Source organism: Triturus cristatus, chromosome 5_1 (genome assembly GCF_964204655.1).
Source record: "Triturus cristatus chromosome 5_1, aTriCri1.1, whole genome shotgun sequence".
NCBI lineage: Eukaryota > Metazoa > Chordata > Amphibia > Caudata > Salamandridae > Triturus > Triturus cristatus.
In genome coordinates this window covers 396,378,817-396,400,793 of record NC_140587.1, presented here as the reverse complement: position 1 = coordinate 396,400,793, position 21,977 = coordinate 396,378,817, and positions in this window count along the sequence as shown.

The following is a 21,977-nucleotide window of genomic DNA, read 5'->3' as shown; positions in this document are numbered from 1 at the left end:
AGGATTGGAATCCTTGCGGAGAGAAGACATATTCGATGAATTAATTTTCTGACCAAATGAGGAAGAGGGATCCATATAGGTGGGTGTAATGGTGTGTTGAACTATTCAAAAGATAAGCAACGTATATGAGTAGAATATGACACCAGGAAGAAGCTGCTAAAAGCAGCAGTGTAAAAGCTCCTTTAGTCTTCGCCACACCACTTCTGAAGCGGGACGTCTGATTCAGCAAGCACCCAAACGAAGAGCAAATCTAGTATCCATTAACCAGACTTAGCAGCAACCTCCTTACGATAGAGGATATCAGCAAACTGATGTAGAAAGCGCACATAGAATGACAGCTTGGCTCAATCCGACTCTATCCATCTACCGGGAAGGTAGCCCAATTTGAAGAGCATAAACATTAGCAGTAGATCATTGTGCAGACTGCTAAAAAAAAAAAATCAACACGGAGTAAAGGAAAGACAGTTCCATATGATAATCCAGAGTAGAAAATTGCCTTTCAAAAAGAAGCAGGTGAGCAAAGAATACTCATGAGGACCAAAACCGAGGTTGTGTAATAGAGTTGTAATGTTGCCCACCTTCTGGAGCTATTGACTTTTGATGGTACATCTTCAGGAGAGGTTCACAATGAGCATGTCTCCGGTGAAGCACAGTGTATCAGGAGTCATCAGTTCATAAAGTAAGCAAGTTCCTTACTGCCAGCTGCCTGACCAAAACTATAAAAATATGTCAGGTTCAAGTAAAGCCAGCAAGAGACAGAGCTCTCAAAGCAGAGGTAAGGCGGCATCAGAAAAAACGCACCGCGAGCAGCAGTGGGAAGCCCCTGAAGAAAAGTAGCATCCTGCCAAAGACAAAATGGCGGGCGCTACCGAGGATACTGGAAGGGAAAGTGGAGCAGGTCAAACAGGGTAGAAAATGAGTCCAAAAAAGAAAAAAAAGAACTGCTACCTGTGCCCCGCGTCCGTTCCGTTAACTCGTCAGGGCATGCCCTCGTAGGTTGCAAAAACAGCTCCAGTGAGTAAAGAGGATTCCGCTCGAAACGCGGAGCCTCAGCCGGACGCGGCCATCTTTTGGCAGCCCAAGCCACGCCCCCGGTGGGATGTGTTTTCACTGGGCCAGGCACAATATGCACAGCATTGAACCCCTCCAAATATTATATCAGAACATTTATCATCCTCTAACCAGTGCTTACTACTAAGACCCCGAACATTCATGTAACTTGCAATAGGCACATTTTGACTTTGAACTCTGCTAGTGAGGATCACAACACCTTTTTATTAAAGATCTAATCTATTATCATTACTCTCAAAATTGTAAATGCAGGCGTAGACGGTGATAGACTTTTTATTGGACGGATTTCAAGCTGTTCGTCAAGTGCCTCTGACATGGGTAATACATTTACCTTGCAAAGATCTTTGTAATCCAAAAGCAATGTAAGACGGGTGTAAGAGCAGGCTGATCACGGTGTTATTAGAGGGACAAACTTACTTCTGTCCACCCGAAAGCAAAACCAATCAGAATACATTTTTTATTTTCAGTATTATGTTGCGCAAACTCGACCCAAAGGTTTTGGAGTGCTTTAAATGAGCACAATTACATTGCACAAGGACACATTCATTTTTGGTAGGCACAGGGAGATTAAGTGATTAACCCACAATCACAGGATGTATTTCTCTCTTCCCTCTACCACACAGTTATCTCACCAGCTGTAACAACCTACCTCTAAACACTCTCTCTCTCTCTCTCTCTCTCTCTCTCTCTCTAACTCTGCCTTATTCTAACTCTTTCACTTTCTATCTCATTCTCTCTCTTCACTCTACTTGCAAATAACTCTATCTCTGTATACAATCTCTCTCTCGCTTTCTATCACTTTCACACTCGCACATACCCTCACATAAGTAAAAACATTTGCATCACAACACCAATAGATCTAAGTCTAAAAAAATGCGAGACCTATTGCATTGCAAATGCTTGTTTACTGATGCCTGTTAGAGCTTCCCGGGTATATTATGCTTGCCACGGCACAGACGCGCTGGTGTATTCATTAACGCTGCTTCTGGACCTTTGATTCTGAAATATTATTTTAAGTGCTTTTATTTGTTTTAACTTGTGCCTGCACTTAAGGGGGTTGCTCGGCAATGTTGCTTGGCAATTTTCTGCGCGTAGCCGTACCCGTTTAAAAAAATATATTTTTGTCATTTTGGGTCTTTTTTATCAACGCTTCCTGCCCATTGGTGTGGAGGGATCCAACCAAAGACAAGCCCAGGAGGAGCCTGTTAGAGCTTCAAGATCACGCCCCTCACATTTTGTTCCTTACAGAGACCTGGTTGACCTTGGTCTCCGTAGCTGAACCTGCTTTAACGTTCCCCGTGGTTTATCATATAAAGAATTTTAACAGAACTAGTGGCAGAGGTGGCGGCATCGTGGTGATTTATAGAGACAGTTATGTATGTAATTTGACCCTCTGCACTATTCCAGGCTGTGAAAGTGCCCTTTTTAAAAGTGCTTCGAACAATCATTTTACCCTTTCAGGGATCTCAATCTATCTACCGGGACTATCTAAAGCCTTTAGGGAGGCACTCGCAAATCTCACTGCTTCACTTACCATCACCTCTGCTAATTTCTGTATTCTGGGAGATCGTAACCTCCATCCAGAAGCCAGTCATGATGGTGAGATTGTCAATGTTATTGAAGATCTTGCTGCATGTCAGTTAACTCAATTAGTTTTTGGTGACACGCATTCAGCCAGTCATCTTCTAGACCCTGTTTTTTCCAATGCTCGCTCCTTGAGGGTAGCAAACCCTCTTCCCATGCCTTGGACTGATCATTGTATGATCTCCATAATCATTCGCTTGACATGCCAAAGGCAGACACCTAGCCCGTACTCAAGTCTTAAGGGTCCATGTCACAAGCTGGATTTTAAAAATTTGGAGATCACACTTTCAGACTCACCACCCTCAGTTGGCTCCCAAGGTTGAGGCAAAAAAAAAACATTTTACAATCTTGGTTGACATCAACCTAGACACTTTCATCCCTGCTCGACTGGTTCAGGGCAGAAAAGTGCTCACTGCTCTTTGGTTTAGCAACTCACTTATCTCCGCTAGAAAACACTGTAAGGCCTTAGAACGCTCTTGAAGGAAATGTTACGGCCCTTCTCAAAAAAGGCAATACAGAGCAGCTATCAAGTCCTACCACAAACTAATTCGGAATTTCAAGGAGGCTATTTTGTAAACAGAATAAGGAATAGCAACAACCCTACTAAAGATATTTTTAGCCTTTTAAATAGTCTTACAAAACCTGTACTTTTAGCAGATCCTACTGAAGCCTCCAATGTTCACTGTGAAAAGTTAGTGGAGTCTTTTATTGGCAAGATAGCTGATATTTATTCAAATCTCGCCCTTAAATCTAACGCTCTGTGGCAAGGTGGCCTTATTAGTAATCCTCGCTAAATGCCCTCTCTGTCTGAGCTACGCACTCTATGTAACTAAGTTAAATCCTGCTCACCTGCTGACACAGAAATGATTAATCTTTCTTTTTCATCTGCATTTGTACAAGACCCCGGGGAGCATGACAAGGACACCCACTCAGCATGCCTCAAAACCTGAGAACTTTTGGCCTATCTCTCTCCTGCCTTTTCTTGCCAAGGTAGCAGACATTCATGTTAATGCTATTCTAGCTAAGTCTCTACAAGAGAACCATATTTTGGACACTTCCCAGATTGGCTTCAGGCTGGCGTATAGCACGGAATCTGCACTCCTTGCGGTTACAGAGCATCTAAGTAACATTTTAGATAATTGCAATTTCTGCAGCCTTGATTCTCCTTGATTTAGGCACTGCATTTAATATGGTATCCCACAATATCCTGCTTAAGTGCCTACAGGATATCGGCATAGGTGGATCCACACTGTTCTGGTTTGCCTCCTTTCTCTCGAAGCGATCTTTCCAGGTTATTTCCCCTTTCTACAGTTCTCAATACCACGGCTCTGTACCACGGCATCCCCCAGGGCTCATCCTTCAGCCCAACGCTGTTTAATATTTATATTCAACCTTTGTGAAATTCTTGGGGCTTGTGCTGGTATCTTATGCAGACGACACCCTGCTCATGATCTCTTTTTCTGACAACCCTATATCAGACCTGGCCAATTCCCAAAGAGGAATGCTAGCTGTTGCAGAGTGGATGGGTGCTAACTGTCTACAATTGAGTTTGAGCAAAACTGAAATCCTCCTATTAAGAAAAGAGACTAACTCATGGCCTCCCCCACCTAGGGCCTATGCCTCACCCCAGGACTGCTGCCAAAAATATAGGTTTAACTTTTGAAGCTCAGGCGAAATCAGTGGCAGGCATGTGGTTCAGGTTCTTGAGAGGTTTTAAACCCATTGTTGGACTGTTTGACCCTGGCACCCATCAATTTAAAATTCAGGCAGCAATTCTTTCCCGGCTGCATTACTGCAACATCCTATACCCGGGAGTTAACTAGCCTGTTATTAGAAGACTCCAGTGGGCTCAAAATGCCGCAGCTAGGCTGTTATTCTCTTTTCTGAAGTTTTTTCCTGCCTCCGGCCTCCTTCACAAACTACCTTGGCTCCCTGTGGAGAAACGTGTACACTTTAAGTCCTTGTGTACCGCCATAAAACTATATTCCCAAGGGGCTCCCATTCTGTCTCATCTGCTACCAACCTTTACGCCCCCTGTGTTCAGCCTCTCTTAATCTGGCTTCTGTCCCTTATGTTAAGAGAGTAAGAGCAGGTGGCCGTTTGTTCCATGAAAAATCCCCAGTTCTTTGGAATGTGCTCCGGTTGAATGCCCAGACCAGTGCTGGGAAACCCCGTTGCTGGGGCAACAATGCACTCTATACATTTTATTACTTTTATAACATAACACATTTAGTTAGAATAAATGAATGGTGAGCATACAGAAATCCATAAAAGGATGGTTTGAATCAGAGTTTTCCTACCACCACTAACGGCAAGAGGATGGTTTCAAAAGAGATCTCTAAGCAAGGCAAAAGGGATCAAGTTAAAGTCCACTAGGGAAAAGTCCATGGTCATGGACAATGGGGATGATGGAGCAGTAAACAGGAAAGTTCAGGTCTTGTCTCTCACCAGACAGCTCCAAATTGTCCAAAGGGCAAGTTCATCAGCAAAGGGGAAAAAAAGGCAAGGGTAATGTAAAGATAGTCCGGCAAGACGTTGTCAATGGAGAAAAGAGCAAACGCGCAAGACAACAGCTCCATCTTCCAGGGAAAGTCACTTTTTATGCTCCAAGTTGTCCATTTGTGATATCAGTTGTCACCAAACGATGATCTGACCATCATGTGACTGTTCTTCCGTTCACCAGGTGCAAGATTGCTACTCCAGCATAATTTCCCATGTTGCTAATGAGAAACGACGTTCCATTCTGTCCTCCTAGGTTAGTCGACACAAAATGTATTTACTTTGTTGCTCTTCATGGGTTAAAGTAAGAAGACAAGTTCCCATGCTTTCACGCAAAGGGATAAAGAAAAAGTAGCTATTTTGTGAGGTAATATGATGTGAAGAAAACAGATTAAGGGAAAAAGGCAATTTAATGCATTTAAAGTCACATTTCTTATTTAGCAAAAGAATCTCATAATTAAGTTCAAGCATAACAAAATTCAATAAGTATATCATATAGGGAGAAAGTTATATTTTGTCAATGATTATTGCATAGAAATGCTCAGCCCTAGTATGCCCTAATCCTACATTTTTTTTAAAAGTGTAAAATATTCTGAAAATTCATCATATACATGTTGTTCTAATAAATCTAAGACCCTAATAGTATTAAGCATCATTTCTGAAAGTTCCATTCATATACGACATTGCATTTTAATTTTGCACCACTGTCTTCTCTCCATGATGCATTACAATAAAGAAGCTAAAGATGGTAAGTTTCATTCATTCATATTTGCATAATTGCATGTAAGACTCGTTTACAATAGTAAGTTTTGTTAATTTTCCATTAAGTCACACATTTTCATTAATAACTTTTTCATTATGATTTTGTTAATACATTTCATAATCTGTTATTAATCATTTAATATTCATAGTAAGTAAATCCTTCTAATTCTATAAATCCAAGCACACTTTTACGGTGCTAGTACTTCAGCTTTTCTCAGATTCAATGTTGTTTTTCTAGATGTGTGCAAAGTGCACATTATTATTCGTTTGTCATAATCAGTTTTATGGTATGTAAAGAATAATCATCTTTTATGCTGTTAAAATGACTGTGTATGTTTGGATTGGTATAGTATTTCTATAGAGCAAAGCTAGCTAAAAGGCAGGATAGTGCTATGTTATGTTATGTTGCATAAATTTGTAACGTGCACAGATACTCATGAGTGTCCCGGCGCGATGCCCAGTGGGGTATGGAAAACGACAATCAAGCGAAAAAATTTGTTTTTAATTTCCTTGGAAAAGCTACTGGGTCCTGAATAATACGCAGGGCGAGAGGAAGGACATTCCAAGCAGCAGCAGCCTTCCCAGCAAAGGAACTGCACCCTAGCCTCTAATACTTGAAACGAGGAACCTGGGAAAGGCGTAGGGACATGGATCGAAGGGCTCACGAAGGAACATAAAAAGAGAGACGTCTCTGCAGATAGAGAGGACCGCACCCTTAAAGAGCACGATGGGCCAAAACCAGTGATTTAAATTTAACTCTGTCCACCACGGGAAGCCAATGGAGAGATCGCAGCTGATAGTGAACACTGTTTCTAGCCGAAATGCCCAATAAAAGTCTGGCTGCCGTATTCTGAACCACCTGTGGCTTTCTCAACAGGTAGCCCGGAATACCAACAAAAAAGGCGTTGGCATAATCCAGACGCGACAGAATCAGTGCACACATAACCGTTTCCCTCTCCGCCTGAGGTAGAAGAGGAAAGAATTTTCTGAGAGTTTTAAGAAGGCCGAAACAGCAACCAGCCAACTTCTTAATGTGTGTTGAGAAAGAGAGACTCTCATCAAACCATACCCCCAGATTTGTAATGGGCTTCCCTGTGGTGGTGGGCAGTGGAAACTTAGGAGGCCAAAGCTGCTCTCTGAAATTGGGAGAGAATTTACCAAATAACAGGATCTCGGACTTCTCTTCATTACACTTAAGCTGAGCATCCGCCAGCCATTTAAAAATAGAAGCTAAACGATGTTGAACGAATAAAACAGAGTCTGCATCTTTGTACCAGGTAAAGAGCAGCAGGGTGTCGTCCGCGTAGGCCATAACCGTAGCCCCTAGCTCCTCTGCCAAATATATCATAGGAGTGACATAGATATTATAAAGAAGGGGGCTAAGGGAGGATCCCCGAGGGACTCCAGTTGTCACTAACTGAGGGGAGGAGGAGGACGGTGGAAGCCAAATCTGCTCAACCCGCCCCTCCAGGAAGGACCTCAGCCAGCCCCAAACGGCCCCCGACATGTCAATCCCGGCCAGTCGTGCTAGAAGAAATGCGTGTGGGACCGTGTCGAACACCGCCGAGAGGTCCAGCAAAATTAATGCAGCTCTACCGCCGGCGTCAAAACACTCCCGGATGGCCTCTGACACCTCAACTAGAACTGGCTCTGTACTATGAGACATCCGAAACCCTGATTGAGCTGGGTGCAAGAGCGCCTCTCTTTCCAAAAATTCTGTAAGCTGTTTATTAACCACCTTCCCACACACCTCTGCCAGAACGGGAAGGAGGGAGATAGGCTGGTAATTTCCTGGGCTAAGGGGTCCAAAGACAGCTTTTTCCGGAGAGGCAGGATCTTAGCCTGCTTCCAAACCTGTGGTACAACAGCTTTCTGGAGAGACATGTTAATAATGATGTTCACTTCTATGTTCGTGCTCTCTGCCACTGCTGCCAGAAGCCTAGCAGGACAGGGGTCCGAGGGTGATCCTGACTTGAGACCCTTAAGAATTTTGAGAGATTCCAAAGGATCAGAGATAACGACAAGCATAAAGTCAACAAGTGATGTGCGAGGTAGCTGGGTTGTGGGCGGTTAATGCACTGTGATGAAGTTTTCTTTAACGAGGTGAGTCTTTATCTTTCTTAAATAGAGCAATAATGGGGTGGTCCTGGTGGATATAGGGATGTTGTTCCAGATCCTGGGTGCATAGATGGAAATGGCCTGCTGCCTTGTTTTTTTCTTTTTACACTTAAACTGCAGTTTGATAGTGTCTTGCCTGAGAGTGTGCCGAAAAACACCAGAGATTGTGAACTTGTCTGCAAGCTATGCAGAGTGATTGTGTTGGCTTTGTAAATGATGCAGCTGTTTTTTAACATGGTGCAAATCGGCAAGGGAAGCCAATTGTGTTCCATCAGGATAGGGATCATATGATCATATTTCCTTTGGCCTTGAATAGTGGAGAAGTGTGGCTCAATGGTTAGAGCGGCAGATCTCGATGCAGAGCACTGGTCCGGGACCAGGGTTTGATTCCTGCCGTGGCAGGCCCTTGGGCTATAAATTCCTCGGACCGGATATTCTTGCCTCAGTGCCTATTTTAATCATGGGTCCCATGCTGCAACTCTGGGCAATAGCTTGCTTAATCTCCACAACGGCCCCAACAGTGCTGGGATGCCTGGCTTCACCATGGGGGTGCCCAGGAGTGGACACTTCACACGGAAAGCCAGGAAGGGTTCCTTCAGTGGTATGAGTACAGCGCTGAGATACCCCCAGGGGTGATTTGGCGCTATATAAGTACATACACATTTACATTTGAATCATATGTGCTCCGGCATGTAGACATCCTTTGGGGGTGTCAGTATGGAGTTTGGCAGGCCATAGGCAGAGGTATTGTCACCATTCAGATGCATAAGTATGAGGACTCAGTTCTAATAAACCAATTGACATTTAAATGAACAATATGTTGAGGGGTTGGTCAATTTTGCGCCCTATTAGCAGAAAATAGCATGGGAGGGGGATGTTATTAAGGCAACAACAGGTGCTCTCTTGCTGGTCTGTTTTTATACATTGTTTTAGATTATATAGTTTAACAATTTAAATCATCCAGGTATAACGCGATGTGCCTGAAATAACACGGTTTTTGTATGGAAGTTGGTCACATCTTCACTTTTTTCTAATAGAGCATGCACTTATTACTATCAAGGATTAATTCCCTTAGCAGCAGATTCTTCATTTAATAACCCGCAGCTCTGTGTTTTTTTATATCATTAACAAAGCCAATCTGAGCCCTTTCCCATTCCGTCTGCACGTGCTCGGTCCCAGCTTCTCTTCCTGCCACGCACATGGCGCGAGCAGCAGACACCCTGTCAGGCAGACGAGTGCTCTACTAATTAGCTCTCTCATAATGTGTGGAAAGAGCCTCTCCTTCCGTCAACAATGCTAGCTCTCGGCTGCTGGAGAAAAGGTCACCACCCCTACCTCCGCGCCCTCCTTCCCAGCTCGTAGGCGCAGCCATTAGAATCCTGCGACGTTCCATCTGTTTATGCCACTGGACCCTTCCTTTCATTCAAATGTTCATCTTTAATGACTTCAGAATACATGGAATAACAAAGCAGACTGCTGCTGTGGATTCTGGGTGTAAAACAGAGCGAATCACCCCTCCTCACGTGTCCCTTTCTGTTCGCTTGTCTATTGTTTCATTTTCGGCGCCTATTTCATCCCTCTGCTGCTCACAGGCCCGTGTTCGCACGAGCGTGTAATGCGTTTCCGATAAATCGATGCAAAAACCTTTTAATGGCTATTATAATTAATGGAGTTGTGTATTTATGGATTTCTTGTAGTTTGCTGCCCTCACAATTTATCATTTTAGCTTCGCGGCTTGCAGGCGCTATGTATGGAGATTCGCTAATAATGTGTTACGCTCATCTGGCGTGGCTGTGGTGTAATAGACCTGGCAATCTGTCTGATAGTCCAAAAGACCGAGGTGTGCATGTGTGTGGTAGGGATTCTGGAACCTGAGAGAAGGTGAACTCTTTGGGGGGAGCAGAGTGTGGTGTGCGGGGACCAGAGATGTGCTCCAATTATGTTGAAGTGCACACACTCACAGGAAGGACCAAGCAGGAGTTGCATAAAACTTGTTTACTGGTAATCGCCATCACTCCAAATACCCCTTTTCATGTACCAATAATTAGTTCCTGGAGTTACTAACTTCTGCATAAGCACCATTGTCAACATGGTTGGATTGGGATTAGAAATCAGTCCAGACACGCTAAAAAACAAAGTGGCCACATTTGCATATTGCCTTTCCGCAAAACACTGCTTCAGCGAAGTTTTATGAACACCTGAAAACGGGTGAGGTCACTTCTGCTCAGGACCCCTGGCCCCGCTTCAGTATGCACACGCTTATTGGCCGGCCCAGCGAGAGAAAGGGAGTGACACCTCTGCCCGTTCATAAAAGGGAGGCAATGGACGCCCATCTGCTCCCAGAAAGACCACTCAGGGCCGCTGGCGACATCGGAAAACACCAGGCACTGCCCAAATCTGCCCCCAGGCTGCCAAATACACAGCCCACAGCTGGAACATCAATACTGTCCCATCAGCCATTGCCCGAGTGCCCGCCTTCCCAGTCCAACTCTGTTGTCAACTTAGTTGGAGCCCAGCGGTGGCTCCTCCGTTATGGCAGAGCAGCATCGCCTCCCCGTCAGCAGAGACAAAGGTGAAAAATAAAATGATCATAAAACAGTTTAATTATCATTTTATTTTTCTTCAGGGAGCTGAGTCTTGGGGGCCAGGTCATAATTACCAGAGCACTGGAAGCATGGAGGAGGAGTGGTGGGCACTGCTGTCAGTGCCCATGTCGGTCTGGCCGGCTGTCTGAGGATGGCCAAACCAACATGCGCACTGACATTTCTCCAACCCGAGCTGAATTGCCGGGTGGAGACCTGCAGGTACAGACTCCCAGTACCTGTTGGAGCAGAAAACCAGCACGCTTAGACCAATCCTTGCGATTGTCTCATGCTGGACACCAGCATGAAAGCAGCATCAGCATTGGCGGTAGGGGAGTCTGTGTGCCTCAGCCTGTGAGCAGCAGAAAGCAGATCAGCATTGAGCGGCAGGTACGTTTTTTTATTTTTTTATTTTCTTATTCCCTTCCCGCGCTATCCCACCACTTTCACCTGATACGAGCTGCTACTGGTAAGAGGGGCATTAAGGGAGGGTGAAGGTTATTTCCTTCTTTTTGTTTCTAATGGTTCCAGCTAGATCACATGGTTCCTGAGTGGAGGTTAGACACTTCGTGAAGTAAGTAGTGCTACTACAAAATGTGGGGAGGAGGTAATTTATGGTAGATGTATAAGCAGTGAACTTTTTATGCATACCATGTTGAAATCTTGCAATAGTGGGAATCCGATTCAGATTCAGTGCCCTTTAAAGGTGCATTTAGTGTTGATTGCATAAAGCCAGATGTACTAAGCACTTTAATGTTAGCAAACACTTAGTTTCAGTGTTTGCCACACTTAAAATGTTTTTTCTTATCTACTAGCCCTATTTTAGGAGTCCAAAAAGTTTTCTGACTTCTAAAATGAAATTCCGAAGGAATATTGATTTGGTATCTAGATGGGGCATGTTGTAGGCATCCCTTCCAAATACAGAATACGCATCCTATTTATCAATGTTATGTGTGATAGAAAACCGGTCGCAAAATGTTTAAAATTTACAGACAACTCATCGGAGTTTGTAATCAAGTCACGACAGCCAGGGAGTTGTTGCCTTGGGACCCCACCATGCACAGTGTTGTCATCAATGATGTCATTTCAGATATTACACTCATGTTATCATTGATGTCATAGAACATGTCACAAGTGATGTAATATTGGAGGTAATTAGCAGTGCATGGCAAGGACGTGAGTTATAGTTACTTTAGGACACGGGTTACAGTTACTTGAGATAACAATAACTGGTGAATGTCAGGGGTTTTGTTCCTTTAAAACATGTTTTAACTGAGAGTTTCACCTAACTATAACAGATCCTTAACCGTTTTTTTTCATTGAATTGTAAGTTTTTTAATGCAAATTAAGATATTATTACCATACCCAACTATAACATCACTTTAATCTTAGTTTTTTTCAGTGAACGTTTAGGGATTTTTTAATCAAAGTATATTTTCTTGCCATACGTAATGCTAAACCCACGCCGTGCAAAGCCAAAGGCCCCAGGACGTGGCCTGTAGCCAGACCCTGACTCCAACCCCTCATTGACAGCCAACCTCATGCTATACCTAGCATTCGGCTATGTGTGTTGTTGGGTTGGCCGCAGGCCAGGTCCTGCGTCCAATCCTGGCTGGTGCCCAACCCCACCCTGTGCAGAGCCAAGTGGCTGTGTGGGATTGGTCGCAAGCTAGGCCCTGTACCCAACCCTCACTGGTGCCCAACCCCTTCTCAGCTCCCAAGCCATGGCAGGGATACCAGGGGTTTGACAGCAGGGTATGGGTGTCACTGTAAGTAAGGTAGACCTATTGACTTTGTCAAAGGATCCAAACACTAAAATATAAAAAATGACGCTATTGGCTTTATGAGGTGACCAGGATGTCAACATATAAAAGCACATTTATTGTGCTTGCTAGAAAATGATCAATAATTACAATAAAATGCATATTTCAATAATTCACACAGTGCAAAGTTTATTAAAAGTGATTGTTATAAAAGAAGTGCGTTAAAACAAATATGCTCAGCTTGTCTGGGTTCATGGATTCAATGAGGTGATTTACTGTGTTTTTTTTAATATTGCTGGAGGTCTGCTGCACTCCCTGCAGCCTCCCACAACATTGAAAAATGTTTGGTGGTGCCACTGCTCCTTCTAGGGACGATTCCAAGCTCGAAAAAAACCCTTTAAAGTACTCTCATAGGGCATTGTGGGATGCTCCTTCACAGATTTTGTGGCTCCTCCTTTTCTCCAGGGTGTTAACCCATGTTTTTTTCCTGCCTGCAATCTTGTAGACAAGGAAACTATCTCCCTGGGACACAACAGTGGAGCTGTCCCCAGAGGATGGGATCCCCAGGGCATTGTGGGGCAGCGTGCTCCCCTTTTAAATATTTTCATCTGTGTGGGATGGGGTTCACCGGGCCTTCAGAGGCTCGATAGGGGGCTATGCTCCCCCCTTACTTATATGTCAGCCTTCGAGGATGGGGTTCCTGGGCCTCAGAGAGGCTCAGGGAGGGTGGCCACATTCCCATCTCCCCATTAATTATATGTTTGGCCCTGGGTAATGGGGCACACAGGGCATTCTAAAGGCTCAGGGAGGTGGGCTGTGTGCCTCCCTCTCCTTTAGTCATATGTGCCCCGGGGAATGGGGTCTTTGGGGCCTCTGGTAGGTTTGGGGAGGGAGCCTACATGCCCTCTACCCTTTCACAATATGAATTGGCCCTGGCAAATGGGGCACCTGAGGGCTCCTAGAGGCTCGGGAAGCCATGTGCACCCTGCCCTAAATAAATAAATGCACCAACCCCCCTCCCGTGGCCAGGCTCACACCGGCACTTTTCTTTTTTTTTTTTAGGTGCAGGAACCTGCGCTTTAAAAAAATTGTAGAACAGATTCAAATTTGTGGTCAAATAAAAAAATATATGTTTTTGGTCCAATGGGACCTCTCCCGCCATGCCTAGGGGGGCAGAGTATCCCATCCCTGCCTCTTTAAACATTTTTTTAACCTTTTTCTCCCAGAGTAATAAGATGACTGCACCACATTGTTATTTTCTTTCAAAGAAAACATTTTTATTGATTTTTCAACAAACATACAAATATGTGTCATTTGACAATAATACAGAGTAGTACAGTAGACAAATAAGTAGGCTCCAACACCAGCTTGTCAGCAAAAGGAGAATACCTAGCTAATAAAATGAATATGGATGAGAGGGAGGTATAATATGGCATCGTCTCCTGGAGCACAGCATGGCAGTACCTAAGAAGTGGCATGTAGGTGAGGTGGACAACAGACAAGAGGGGAGGCAGTAGAGGGATGGCTGAGGAGGAAACATCCTGTAGAGATAGGCAGAGTTTAACAAGTGTATCATTATCATGTCCCTTCCTTGATATTCCAAATAAAAGTATGATGTCACTATAGGATTGGCAGTTATGAATTCTTCAGTTGACACAAAAGATTTGTCTCTGAAAACCTCTTCTGCTGAGTAAATGCTAAAACTAGGGTGCTTCTATCTGTAAAATGCAGGGTGTGGCAAATGTGGTGATCTACCTGGAATTCACCTCAAGTTCAAGTTGGTGATCCAGATTTGAAAATAATTTTGCACCATTTAATTGGTGTATTTTGTCCTGAATATGAGGTGAAAGATGGCGTTTGGGGACTGATATAATGGAGACACTCATGGTGTAGGACCATTCACTAATTTAATGATGTCTTGCATTAGCAGATTATTAAACTTATCCTCAACCTGTTTTTGAATTTGTAATGGTATGCTATGGAAGTGTTTACCCACAAGTTCTACTGGATCATTGATATTCAAGTTAGTCAATCAGTCTTTGACTTTACCAATGCCTTGGAATGTTAGTCAATCAGTCTTTGACTTTACCAATGCCTTAGAATGTTAGTCAATCAGTCTTTGACTTTAGCAATGCCTTGGAATGTTAGTCAATCAGTCTTTGACTTTAGCAATGCCTTAGAATGTTAGTCAATCAGTCTTTGACTTTACCAATGCCTTAGAATGTTAGTCAATCAGTCTTTGACTTTACCAATGCCTTGGAATAGTTCAAAAACATTTGTCTGAGATCTATGGCCACTTTTTGTCTGTCTCCCTGGCACCCCGTTGGCATCGGACTTGCAAGAGGCACATTTTGACAATGGACCTAAAGCTGAAAAGGCACACAGTGCCTGTAGCTGCCACATGAAAGCCATTGCTAGTAGTGTAAGGACAATGAGCAAAATTTGTGTGGAAGAGGCCTAGACAATTGAGGGGCTTCTTTGAGCCATATGCATAGGAATGTACGTTAGCAGGTGCAGGACAAGGTTTGTTGGGCAAAGCTCTCTCCTGCATGACATTTATCGCAGCGCTGGCAGCTACTAGAAAAGGGACTGATACACCCTTGCATCTCAGTGTTGAAAACCAACTCAGGCAGTTAATCATCAATATACCTAAGGATAGAGCTTCGGATGGGGAAGACATTGGCCAACCTTGGCATCTTTGTGTTAGCTGACAATGATGCAACCCAGAGTCAACGTGTGCAGCCACGTCTATGACCTCAGTGCGCTCTCAAAGGTTTAACATCAAATCATCTCTGGAGTGTTGTCAACAGAGAAGCTTGCTGAGCGTGGCATCTGTAGACAGTTTGGAAATGACCCATATTTCCACATTTGGGTGGCGGGCAGGGACCAGTGGAGGCAGCCAATTCCCACACCTGTAACATGAGCGCTTAGGTTAGTTTTCCTTGGTGCGTAGAAATGTGTCCTGCTTTATGATCCTCCAGCCCCTAAAACCAGTAGTACTGTAAAGGAAAGTGTTAATACTGTGGATCCTGGAGTTTTTATTAGGCTCATGAGCTGGAACATAGCTGGGCTACGTTCTAAACAAGAAGATGTAAACTGGTTAAAGTATGTGGCAGGTTTCGATATCATTGCTTTACAGGAGACCTGGGCTAGGGACAACAACCTGTGGATTGATGGATTTAAATCTTATTTCCAGCCTGCTTTACCATCTGTAGCAGGCAGAGCAAAGGGAGGGTTGTTGTTCCTTTTTTCCATAAAACTCAAGGCTAAGATATCTCAGATAGACACTGCCTCACATAACTGCCTAATTGTGGAATTCATTACTGAGTTCCAATCCAAAATATTGTTTATTAATTTTTATAACGCAGGGTATTGTGTACCTGAGAATGAGCACCTTAGTTTTTTAGCAAAATTTTTAGATTTGTATAATGCTCGTCAAACCACTTTTGTACAAATTATTTTTATGGGTGATTTTTAATATTCATCTCTGTGATTTTAACTGTAAGATTGCTGACCCTTTTGGTCCCCCCCACTCGGTCCCCCCACATTTTGAACATTCGATCAAGGGTGAGGCCCTTGAAGAGCTTCTCTCATCGGCGGATCTCTTTGAGCCATGTTTTCTATCTAAGGGTGAACGGGCAGCGATGTATGAAGCAAGGGATAGTGAATCAATCATTGATTACATCTTCCTATCCCCTGCGCTCTTAAGGTGGGTTCATAGGTATAATGTTTTTCGTTCCCCTTTTAGTGATCACAACCCTGTGGTCCTAGAACTAGATAAGGCTTTCTGCCCCAAGGAGGCCTCATTGGCCCCTGTTCCCTCTATTACCCTGGCCACCAGAGAACAAGGTAGGAAAGTAAAGTGGGCTAAAGTAGTTCTGGAGGATTTTATGGAGAGCCTAATTGCGAAAACAAGTGTTGAGTTTAGGAAGTGTATGGACCCCTTTACATCGGGTGGTGAGATAATAGCTGCTTTTGATTTAATCTGTAAGCAGGTCTCCTTAGACTTAACCATCACTAGCAAACCGCGTTGTCTACAGGGAAACAAGTGGTTTGATGCTAGTAGTCTGGAGACATCAACAACCCAGTAGAAAGCAATACACTCACTTATTGGCGGCAACGGGCAGCCTCTCTAGACTCAATTACATTATCACACAGACAGCCTACGTGGGAGAATTTAGGGATGTTACATACATAGTGAGAGGCCCAACAAAAGATTTCACACATCCGAGAATTGATTCTTTGTACCTAAAAGATTAAGAATTTAGAGACGGATTGAGGGAAGACGCTTTGCATTACTTTCAAGAAAATCAGGGTTTGGTGGGTTCGCAGTCACCCTCTGGGAGGCATTTATTTATTTATTTATTTTGTACGTTTTATAGAGCGCGAACAAGACCCTTGCGGGTATCAGAGCGCTTAACGCCCTTGATTGGCAGGAAGAGTTTCAACTTCCTCAGTGTGTTTATCTGGTAGTTGGCTCTCTTTGTAGCGTTTCTGATGTGTTTTTGCATATTGAGGTTGCTGTCAAGAGTTATTCCCAGTGATTTCGCTGAGTCAACGATGATTGGTTGAACGTTGAGTGCCGTAAGGTGTTTTATCCAGTCTTGCATTACAGGGACTTGGGCGGGTGGAGCTATAAGCAGGAATTCGGTTTTTAGGGCATTTAATTTGAGATGTGTTTTTGCCAGCCATATCTGGGTATTCCCAAGCGTTGTGTTGAGCAGTTTGATGTCTTCTAAGGTGTGGATCTTGAGGTATAATTGAGTGTCGTCAGCGTAAATGTGGTATTGCACGTTATATGCTTGAAGAATTTCGGTGAGGGGTTCCATTAACTGGTTCAACAAAGTCGGAGATAAAGAGGACCCTTGCGGTACTCCTAGTGTTACTGGGACGGGTTTTGACATGGTGTTGTTGACCCTGAATTGTTGTGTTTGATTATGGAGAAATGCGGTAAACCAGTTTAACACTGAACCTGATAAACCCATTCTATGCTTCAGAAGATCCAACAGGTTATCGTGTTTGACCGTATCAAAAGCTGAGGATAGGTCTAGCAGGATGAGTAGGCAGGTTCCATTCTGATCCAGGATTTGTAGCGCGTCATCAATTATGTGTGTCATGGCTGATTCAGTACTGTGACCTGCTCGGAAGCCTGATTGGTATTTATTAAGCAGGTCAAAGTGGTCAATATGCCTTGTCAGTTGGAGGTGTACACATTTTTCCAGAAGTTTGGCCAGTGTAGGGATGTTGGAAATAGGGCGATATTTGTTTAGGTCCGTAGGGTTGGCCGTGGGTTTCTTTAGAATGGGTGAGACCTGACCAACTTTGAGGGTGTCCGGAATACAACCTTGTTGAAGTGAACTGTTTATGATCTTAGTCCAGAGGGGCAGAAGTAATGGGGTTAGGTTTTTAACAGCGTTAGCGGGTAGAGGATCGGAGAAGTGATTGGCAGGGTTCATGGCCCCAAGTATTTTACCTATGGCTTCTTTAAGACAGTAATTAGGGGTCAGGCCCAAGTCAAAATAGAAGTCACTAAAAAAGAAAAATATCTCAAATGTACAGCCCTGGAGAAGGAAATTATTTGTCTTGAGACACAGATAGCTGGAGGGGAGCTGGAAGCTATCAACGGCAGGCACCAGTTGGGAATTGGACAAAAAGAACGTAGGGAACTATCAGGAGACAGTGCCAGGGCGCATGCGCGGGCAACACAACACAGAGTATATGAAGTTGGCGACAAGGCCAACACATTATTGGCATGGCTAGAGAGAAGGCAGACGAGGGGGGATCAATTCCAAGTTTAATAGACAAAGAAGGGATCAGGCATGAAACAGGGGCAGAAATCGCGGAAGAATTCGTAAAATATTATGAGGATATTTATTCCTCCCATGCCAAGCATACCGCAAATGAGTCCAGAGACTTCTTGAGAGATATCGCAATGACTCACCTTTCCGAGGAAGATAGAGAACATCTGGAGGAAGACTTAACGAGTGAAGAGGTAAGCGCCACATCTTGTGCGCTGCAGTCTATGAAAGCAGCGGGTCCCAACAGCCTGCCAATTGAACTACACAAAGCAATGATTGATGTCACTGCTCAACATATGCTAAACATGTTCAACCAGGCGTTGGAAGACGGAATACTACCGGCGGATCAAAGAACCGCAGTGATATCGGTAATTCCAAAGCCGGGGAAGGACCCCTCCTACTGCAGCTCATACAGGCCAATTTCCCTTTTAAACTTTGAAATAAAGGTGCTAGCGAAACTCCTCGCTACGAGGCTAGCAAACGTTATTGAGACCCTCATTCACCCAGACTAGTCGGGCTTTATGCCCCATAGGGGTACAAGGCTAAATCTCTGAAGACTTTTTGGTATCCTACATATTACTCAGACACAAACACAAGAGCAGGCGGTTCTCCTGTCGTTGGACGCAAGCATGGCATTTGACAGCGTGGAGTGGCACCATCTATATGCGGTTCTTGAACATTGCGGCCTTGGACCAAAATTCATAGGCTGAGTAAAGCTTCTGTATAACTAGGGCTCCCGGTTTTATGGTATTTTTTTTTTTGCCATTTCCGTCTGTATTTATCCATATTTCTTTTTTGCTACTCTTATCTGTATTTATCCATATTTATTTTTGGTTTTGTCGAAAAATTAGGTTGAAATTAGTATATTTCCACATTTATTTTAACCAATAAATATGCGCTCATGTTTGAATGTCTGCCAGGTTTCAGTGCTTTGAGCACCCGCAGAAGAAAAATCAGTGCACTTATATGAAAATATGCAAATTACTGAATCGGCCTTTTGCATATCTACTGCTGTTAAAGCCTCTTTACTAAAATTCCTTTCTTCTTTTAACCCCCTTACCTATCAATCCACATATATTGGCCTGGCAGTCATGGCAGACAGTATTCAGAATTACTCAAAAAGCAACCCAATTTCTGTTTTTATTCACATTTAAAAATAAATACGGACAAGAAAATAAATGTTTTCTGTCTGTATTTATCTGTAAAAATCAGTAAAAACGGAAAACAGGGAGCCTTATGTATAACCAACCCCTCGCCAGGGTGAGGGTCAATACAACAGTCTCCCAAACGTTTGCCATACATAGAGGGACAAGGCAGGGATGCCCACTCTCCCCAATCCTTTTCGCGCTGGCCATGGAGCCATTGGCAGCATGGGTGAGGCAGGACCCATTGATCTGGGGGATACCGGTTGGTGGGGAGAGGGAAGACCGAATATCACTCTATGCAGATTATATTTTGCTATATGTTAGGAGACCAAGAAAGTCCATAGACCTCATATTACAAATCTTCCAGATATTTGGAGAGTATTCGGGATATCGGATTAACTGGGAAAAGTCCCTGCTTTTTCCTTTGGCTGGGGAAGTTCTGGCTTTAACGTCAAGATGCGAGGTGCCCATCCAGGAGAGGGGCTTTAAATATTTGGGGATATTTATTACCTGTGACCGGGATGAGTTTTGCACGCAAAACCTGGGGAAGCAGGTAGACAGGCTCATAAATGACGCACGACACTGGAGCACACTACCATTGGCACTCATGGGACGCACTGCATTGTTTAAGATGGTGGCTCTTCCACGCCTGCTCTACGTGCTACAAAACTCACTCTATGAGGTCCCTCCCTCCCTTTTTCGAAGAGTAGACTCAGAAATTCGGGCCTTGGTATGGAGCGGGGCCGCCCCTAGAATTGTATTGTGTAAACTACAAAGGGGGACATTTGAGGGAGGACTATAGGTACCAGATTGATGAGGGTATTACTGGGCCTCTCAGCTAGGAAACATAAATGGGTGGATATTCGACGACAGGGCGGAGCCAGCATATAGGGTGGATAGGCTGACCATGGGGACTAAAGGCCCACTAGGACTGCTATATGCAAAACGGATTGACAAACACCTCCCCAAGCATACCAACGCAGTAGTGAAAGTGTGGAAAGCGGCCACAAAGTACCTGGGAAGGGAATAAAAGCTATCGGGGATGACTCCACTATGGGTGAGCAACTACCTGGAAGAAGTCAGTAAGTAAGAGGGCTTCGCTAAATGGGAGCTTATAGGATTGTCAAAATTGGGACATATTTGGAGAGGAGGAGTGTATAGAGTTCAGGAACTTACAGAGCGACTACGAGATGGGAAAGGGTGAATGGCTGGGATATATCCAGCTGGGACATGCAATTCATAAATATATGAGGGAAGGTGATGCACTGCCAAAGGCAGCACCACTAGAATATAGGGTTTTGACTGAACAGATCAGGGACAAAACCATTTCCCTTTTCTGTAAAAATGTAATCAATAACGCCCCAGACCCCACCATTGTGTTCAGAACGGCTTGGGAGCAAGATGTAGGCACACTTGAAGAGGAACAGTGGGTTGAAGTATTGCAGGGTGCACCAGAGATGGCGATTCGGTCACGCATCCGCTTGAATCAACTTAAAACTTAAAATACTCCACAGAGTGTATTACAGAAGGTCGGCCCTGGTCAGAATGGGGAAATGTGAAAACACTAAATGCCTGAGGCGATGCGGGGAGTAGGCTCCTTCTTCCAATTACTTTGGGAATGTCCCACTCTTCAGCTTTATTGGATAAAGACAGCTCAGCGAATGACGAATGTAGTGGGTATGGTGGTGCCAGCAGACCCAAAATGGCTCCTCTTGATAACAGGGGCAAATGAAGACTGGCCAAGACATACACAGCGATGGCTATTTCTGACCACGGTTGTGGCAAAACGTAATATAGCTAGATCATGGGGAGCGACTACACCCCCTACAGTGAAAGATTGGGAAAATGATATGGATTGGTGGTGGCGAGCGGGATTAACAGTTTATAAAAGTAGAGGCTGCCCCAAGAAAGGAGAAAAAATATGGGGGGCTTGGCAGGCATCCCGGGGCCTATAAAGGAGGAAGCAAGTAACAGTATTGAAGGGACCACTTGGAACGACAATATTTTTTTTATTTTTTTTGTCCTCATCTCACCTATAAACTATTTGCAGGGCATAACCGGTCGGTTTAATGATGGGGCGCCCTCCGACCGCCTGCACTTGTTTAGGTTATCCAACCAATCCCCTTATATCGTCCGGGATTTAGGTGTTAATCATAGGACCATGGTATTTATCGACCCTTAACATCGACAACAGGGGATCAGCAAAGTCTCAATTCCTGACCCATACGTATGAAGGGTGCCCACAATGTAGGGAGGCTAGAGCTGGTACTCAAAGATTCTAACCGGGCCATAGCAAGTGCGGATTTTAACCAGTCCTCGATTTTCGGAGGAAAGGGGTCCTTCCATCTTAGACAGATCTCCCTTCGGGCCAACAAAATCAGACAAAGTAACAGCCCTCTATCGGGTTGAGCCATACTGGCAGTAGACACCTGATCATTAGCGAAGAAAATCAGAGAGCCGTTCAACACAATATCAGTTCCAAAGGACATACATAAATATCTGCACACCCCTTCCCAGTATGATGCTAGTTTGGGACAATCAAAAAAGATATGTATGTCATTGGCTTTAGGGAGCGAGCACCTAGGACACCTCGGTTCGGGATTAGGGGCGAATTTCGAGATCTTCTCCGGAGTATAGTAGATTCGATTGGTGACA